The 7,945-nt window shown below is 38.5% G+C and overlaps 1 pseudogene; it reads right to left on the bottom strand.

The window, feature by feature from the left end:
• Positions 1-2,713: 2,713 nt before the first annotated feature.
• On the bottom strand, positions 2,714-4,293 carry LOC120286918 (annotated as a pseudogene).
• Positions 4,294-7,945: the final 3,652 nt, after the last annotated feature.

A 7,945-nucleotide genomic window follows, 5' to 3' on the forward strand; every position in this document is an offset into this window, starting at 1 on the left:
AAACAATAGAAAGATTGTTCAAGCTATGAAAGGAACGTGTTGATAGCCCATCAACTTCGTTCGCACATACAATCGGGATCTCGGTTTCCATAAGCAGAACCTTCCAATAATATTTAGGCAATCACCGGATCTTCAATTATCGAATCAATCTTCGATCAATCAAAGGACTCCATTTATGTCTTCTCCAGCCATGAGATCTTCTCCATTGATAAGGTTAAATCCTCATAAACATCCAGATTCCGGATAACCTTTCTTCAACGGATTAGTGACTTATCAATGAAGATAGACTTTGAGTCTTGAGTCTGGCTGTCCCAAGGTCTTCAAACTTAAATAGCGTAGACCGCAAGCCTTCGACTAGACTCTGTAGAAACGATTTGTCAACTTCAAAACACTTCAAGAAGATTTCTCCAGCAAAGTGTCCTATCGTCCTTTGGCAAAAACAATCATGATTATCCTTTTCACAAAGCACCTCCATGCCACTATAGCTTTTTCTCACCTTCATATGGATATCTCGTGACCATATATGACCCCACACTATGATGGATCTATTTCTTTCTCATGACTGGTTGATGATCATACACAAGCAACTTGAGTTTTTTTATGCAATCCAAGGCCCAAGTCATTTTCATTTTAGAAATTTTTTCATTCTAACTAAAAATCAGTTTCATAAATCCTTTGCATCGATAATGGTAGAAAATTTTTCAATCGTGAATGTTCTTCACTATTTCACCTCAAGTGGAGTTCTTCATGAGAGTAGCTGCACTTATACTTCTCAATAAAATGGTGTGGTTTAAAGAAATCATTGTCATCTCCTAGAGGTTGCCCATGCCCTTAAATACCAAGCTTATGTTCCCGAGATGTTTTGGGAGACTGTGTGATCACGGTAGCATATCTAATCAATTGATGCTATCTCAAGTTCTCAAAGGAAGAACCACATTCTAATTATCTTTTGGAAAATGTCCAGACATTCGCCACCTTCATGTCTTTGGCTGTTCATGCTATATGTCTATTGTGGATCTTGGGATAAATTGGATCCTCATGCTATTAAATGTGTATTTATGGGATATCCTACTCTTCAAAAGGGATATTTGGTTTGGGAATACTATTGTCTTGGAATAATAACATGGATATGACAGCGTATCGTGACAGATTATGCTACTTGTCCCATGAGTAGAAAATCAATCACGAAATTCTACATCAAATTAGGCGACTCATTACTCTCTTGGAAAACGAAGAAGCAGTCAATTGTTTCATTATCATCTACAAAGCGGAATATTAGGCAATGGCAAAACTAGCTATGAGATGAACGGATCAAAAGATTATTGCAGGATCTTGGTGTATGGGTGAGAGAGCCAACCATCCAATACTATGAAAATGCTGTTGTACTTAAACTTGCAGGAAATCCTATTTTTCTTGAAAGGACAAAACATATAGAAATTTATTGTCATTTTATCAAAAAAGATTCAGGATGGAGAAATTAAGACAAAGGAAAAAGAACGCACGGAGCAGCCGCAAACATCTTTACTAAACCCTTATGCCAAAGGCAACATCCTTATGTATTAAGCAAGCTCGGTACTCTTGATGTGTATAAATCGTCAGCTCAAAGGGAAGTGTTGAAGATATGATTGTTTTAATTGATCCTAATTGATTATGATGGTTCATTAATGAGAAACTTGAATATTGTGTAGTAGGAACTTGATTTTATTTTGTATATTCTTTTTAGGAATATTTCGACTTTATGTATTTTTAACGAATATATGCATCCACGATCACCTTCTCTTCCTGAAGGAGCTTCGCACATGCAAGGGGAAGCCACACATATAATACGCAAAAAAAGTTGCAGAATAAAAGAAGGGGATGGCCATAATTCTGATAGAGCATAGAGAGACGCACGTGAGAGGGGACGATTGAGAAAGGGCACATTCGCGAGAGCTGAACAAGTCACGGTTGAAACCCCTTCACGGCCATGAATTTGTCAAGTTCGTGGCCGTGCCTCGACGCCGACCCTGCCGCCAATCGTCCGTTGCATTGACAACGGCCAGCTTTGTCGCGATCCTCTCTGATGATAAAGTAGCAGCGTGCACCCCTCTTCTGGCGGTGATCGACAATCACGAAGTTTTGGGGGCCACACAATTGAGAATACACGGCCAAAATAGACAAGAGGATTCGGAGAGAGCGTGAAAGATGAGAAAAGAGGAGTCTCGGCCGAGACCTCACCGACTACTTTGCGGTTGCTGCCCACTGCTGCTTCCGTCATCCGATGCACCTAGGACGACTTGCCTTGCCGTGATCCCTTCCGACGAAGAATCGATGAATTATCAACACGATACCATTCATTATTTTTAACCAATAAAATTCTACATGTTGTACCTTTTACTTCCAAACATTCATTTTTTTTTTCATTAGTACGAAACAAATTTTCTGCTATCAGACGTCATCCATGACGTTTCCTGATAACTTACCCTTTTCGCTTACGTCACATCTAAGGCAGTGTTTGATTACATCTTGCTTTTCCCTTCCTCAAGTCAAGTCAAAGAAACGTGACGAAGTCGATTTTCTTGCACGAGAAAGGATAATGGAATTGTCTTCTTTAAGTTATTTTCTTTCCACTTTTAGTGTACGAATTCAAAGTCCATAATATTGATACATCAATACATTACAACTCAACTTATTGTAACTTTTATGACCCCCCAAAAAAAAAAAAAGAGGAACTTAGTGCAACTTTCAAAGATTCATGCATATTTATTGAACAATACGAACATAGTCTCTAGCTACCTTTGAATTCAAGCTAACATAGAGCATTGTACCATAAACTAATCTACTTTAGAGAATTCTTCAACAAAGGCCCTTAGATTTTTTTGTCCGAAGATCCACCTTCCTTGAAGCCCTCCATGGCTAAATTCTTCCACTTCCTTGCATTCCTTCTTATTCCATCGCCTCTCTCTCCACTTCCCATGACCAGTTCCAAGCACTTCTTGATTTCACCTCCCTTGACGATGATGCCATCTTCGTTGATCTCGGACACTCGAACCCCAACCTTCACATCCTCGACGAGCTTTGAGTTCGTCATCTGGTCAGTAATTGAGGGAATGCCACCATCGGGACACCACATGCCAAGCTCTCGAGCGTCGAGTTCCACCCGCAATGAGTGAAGAAACACCCTATTGAACGATGCGACAAGACCTCCATTTGAGAGCACCATGGGATTATCATTCCTCTCTTGTCTAATTCCTCTTTGTAAATGAGTTCATCATCATCTCCAACAGTCTTTCTCACCACCCACAAGAATGGCCGGCCGGTCTCTAGCAATCCGTGCGCTATTTCTAGCTTTTGCGCCTTCGAGAACTTCGCTATGCTTCAAAGGCTACATAAATTACCGACGCTTCCTTCTTTGTATTCAACCATTGAACATACTCCTTGAGCCCTGAAAGTGGTCGCCTCTGGAAGATTCATCGGAAGAATTACGATCCTGCGCATCTAGGAAACGAAACGGGACAAGGGGCCCAATTCCAACCAAATTCAGTGTACCAATTGCCCTTAATACCTCGAGTTCGAGCATATCAAAGGTGTTCAAAAGTACCATGTTTGGTTTTCCCCTTCTTTTAGCTGCTTGAATTGGCTTTGCATATGCAGGAGACCAAAAGCATACTTGTTGTCGTGGGGTTGAAAAGGAGGGGAGATCGCGGTCGGTTAGTGGTGGTAGGCCGGGCAATCGGATTAGCGATGTCGTATCACAGCTTTGGCTTGTAACGCTCTTAATCACGTCCTCATAGCCATTGAAGTAATGGTAGTATATGCCAAACACGGTCGCCGGTTGAATCCAAACGAGAACAGACTGGATCTGAAAGGAACGAGCAACCTCGTCGGCCCAGCGGAACATCGTGTGAGTGCGCACGTGAACCTGAGGCCTCGTCCAGAACTATACTCGATGAGGCCTCTAAGAGCTTCCGACCCCCGCCGCTTCAGCTCGGCCATGAAGTGATCGACATCATCCCCTAGTTCGTACCCATTGTCGTAGCCATCGGAGAACGTGGCGAAGGTTACACCATCAAGGCAAACTGGTTCGATCATGCCGCGGTGGGCGGACACCGTGGTGAAGAAAGTAACACGGCTGCCAGCATGAGTGAGGCGCCGGCTGGCTGGAGGGCTGGGTTTATAGCGCCGCGGCTCGGGAACGCTATGAGGAGAAAGTGGGGTGGAGCCATATGGTTTTAGGAGCTAGCTAGGGTAGTGCGAATGATGATACTATGGAAGAAGTTAAATAGAAAGACATGCCTCGTCTTCACCATAGAATTTGTCAACATTTAAGTGGAAGTTTCATGTTATATGATGACATTATGATAAATGATGTCGATGTTAAATTTGATGGTGCGTGGACGGTTTGGATATGATTTGGTTGGATCATGTTGGATAAATATCGGCTCGATGATGCTCGTATGTCGTTATCCGAGGGTCATTCTCATCTTTAACGTATTTTTCATGAATGACATGGTCAAGGCTTCTGTCATGATATTTGAAAATTCGATCATTTTTTATTAAACAATTTAAAGCTTTTTATGTTAGGGACGTGCTAAATATGTCGGACCACTCAATTTATTCCGCCAAGCATTTGCAAGTTAAAAGTCAAACATGGCTGCACATGAAAACCAACAGACAGGCCAAACCATCTACCCAAAATTTGAAGGCAACGCACGAAAAAAGAAGAAGAGAATTAGATAATAAAAGAGAAGCTAATTAACTTGCTATTTTAAGTTTAGGCCATGAATTTCTGTATAAGTTTAGAACAAGGATATGTGAGTTATCATACTGCCCACCTCCGATGGAACTCAATCACATATTAAGATCGATCAATTTGAAATAACCTCGATTGGTTTAAAATGACGAATATTAATAAACGTAATTTATTCATATCTATGTTTTTTTTGCTCGAGTAATGATTCATATAAATCTACTTAGATAAGGAAAAAGTCATAACTTAGACTTTGGGATAAGAACAATAGTAGTGTCAAAGATTTCGTACAATACACACTTGAGTGCAATTTTTTTGTTTGCTTACTTGTATGCCACATGGAATAAAATTATCACTTGAATATCAATTCCGGCAAATCAATTTACGTGGAATTTTTTAAAATTTTTAATTTTAATTTTAATTTTTTTGTTTTGCTTGCCTTACCATCATCCGCAAAGTCCCCAAGCAAGGCCGTTAGGCCTTGCCAGCCACTAATGAGGGGCTGCGAAATGCCCTTGCCTAGGGCCTTTGCGACGAGGGTGAGGTGGTCCTTGCCTAGACCTGTCCACGAGGGCCCTCATGGCCTCGCTAGCAACCAGCAAGGCCTCAATGACCTTGCCCAAGGCCTTCACAGTTGAAGATGAGGTAGCCCTCACCTAATCTGGTCAAGGGTTTTGCAACTAGTGAGGGTCACTAGTGATCCTCGCCGATCCTAAAAAAACAAAAATAAAAATAAAAGTGAAAATTAAAAAAATTAAAAAATATAGGAATTTAAAAAATTTTAAAATTATCCATGTCAACTCATGCAAAGCTACATTAGATGACTGGTTTTGTTGTGTCTGATGATTGGCATCCACGTCAGATTTTCCAATGAGGTAAATCGGAATTGGTACTTAACTGATTGATTATTTAAATTTATGGCACTTAAGTGAATAAAAAAAAGAGTTTTGACACTCAAGTAAGTGTCGTACAAATGTTTTGACACTCCTACTACTCTTCTCCTTGGACTAGTAAGCCTAATTCAAACGTGACTGCACATGAAAATTAACAATTTCTCACCGAATCTTCCACCTAGAAAAAAATAATAATATTTAAGAGAAGCTAATTTACGTAGATTTTAACTTTAGGCCTTGAAATGCTACTTGTGCTTGGTCATTTTCTGGCCTTGTTCATCCGTCAAGAACAGCCAAGTCCAATTGCCAAGGTATCAGCAATAATTGGCCATTAATGTTATCGAAAAAATATTTCACACTGGTTAAAAATGAAATTTAGACTTCGTTTCACAAAATTTGGAAATTTTTTTATTAATGAGTCTATCTAATCAATTTGACAGAAATCGCCGACATGGATACTGATTATTCTATATGATGTAATTTGTGTTGACGTGGATAATTTTTTAAATTAAATTTTTAGTTTTTTCTTTTTTTCCCTTTCATTTTGGTCAATGAGGGTCGTGACCCTTGCATAGCCCTCTCCATATATGGGTGAGGCCCAGCCTTGTTGGTTGTAGACAAGTGTGAAGGCCCTCAACAAAATCTAGGTGACGCCCTCGTAGGCTATGGGGCGAAGGCTTGGATGAGAGCTGTGACCTTCGCTAATTGTTGGTAAGGGCTTACTGGCCTGTGCCCGAGTAGTCAATGAGAGTCCGTGACCAAAATATAAGGAAAAATAAGAAAGAAAAAAGGAAAATAATAATAACAAGAGAAAACAAAATGCATTAAAAAATCAAAATACTATTAAAAATTTCCACATTAGCACCGACAGTACCACATAAGATAGTCTATGTCAACGTCAATGATTTCTTGTCAAAATTACCTAATAAACTCAATCAGCAAAATATGAAAATAATTTAGAACTAAATTGACACAATTGAAATGTTTACAAATGAACGTGCACTAATGCAATAGATTTATAATTTTTTGATACTTCCACCATATAAATCTACTTAGATCGGGGAAAATTTAAGCAAATGATGTAATAGCTAAGTTAAACTATAATTTTTTAAATTAACAATTGATCGAGGATAAGTTCTTGGCTTTATTCTAATTTTATAAAACCAATCCAATTTTGTCCTAAATAATCAATTCATACGTACAAGGACAATACAATAAATGTTTTGTCTTAACTTTTGCTAACTATACCATTATTATCCGAAGTTTCCATAGATGGTGTACAATGGGGAATTCGACTCCACCAATAATTCATAATATGTATCACCACCCTTTGTCGACTTACCAATAACTCATAATAGAAAAAATTGTAGCAATAATTATGGAGATTTTAGAATTCAAACTAATGCATATCTACTAGTCGAAAAAACCAAAATATTATATGTACTTAGGTCGTGTAGAGCAATATCATGCCAACTATTGATTAAAAGGTCTCACAAAATTAATGGTTGAGATGATATTAATTTTTCGGAGAAGTACTTCGTCATACGGTGGAGATAGAAAAATTCAATTCCACAGACTATCTTCGTCTTAAAAAAGAACGACCATTTTTGACAAAGCTTATTTAAAATTCTTTTCTTTTCATATTCAGTGTACGAAATAAAAAGTCCATACTCATACACCAATTGCCTTTGCCCAATTTTTCTTAAAAACACCAAGTTTGACTTCAGTCACAATTTTGATACACGCTCTTTTTTTTTTTTTTTTTTTTTTTAATTCCCTATGAATGCACCACCGTTAACTCAAGTGTCTATTCTGGCCTGTGCTGTCTCATCTCATAAAAGCACAATCCAATTCTCGTCCAAATTTTGTTTGGGGGTAGACCCTATCATGTTTTCGCCAAGTACACATAAAATAACACATCAAATCTTTAAAGGCACTATTAATGGAAACTCGACACAGGTCGGATTTGAGTACCATCTGAAATTTTTCTTTTTTTATGAGATGACAATACGTTTCAGCCAACATTGGAATCCAACTTGAAGTTGGCATTTTCTAATGAGATTAAACTATTTTAGATTAGAGTGGGGGCACGAGCTAGAGTTGATTTTTCTTTTATGAGAAAAATAGTTTAGATAAAATAAACACCCCGCTCAAAGTTGGTATCTTTTGGGAATTAGATCCAATTACATTACCATTCAAGCCGGTGCAATTCTCAAAGATTGATGCAAATTTAAGAACGATAAGAACATATTATCTAGCTATATTTAATTCAAGCTAACCCATAACATGTTGTCATTAATCACTCCATTACGTTTTCCTCTAC

This window comes from Eucalyptus grandis, chromosome 8, assembly GCF_016545825.1.
Source record: "Eucalyptus grandis isolate ANBG69807.140 chromosome 8, ASM1654582v1, whole genome shotgun sequence".
NCBI classification, from domain to species: Eukaryota; Viridiplantae; Streptophyta; class Magnoliopsida; order Myrtales; family Myrtaceae; genus Eucalyptus; species Eucalyptus grandis.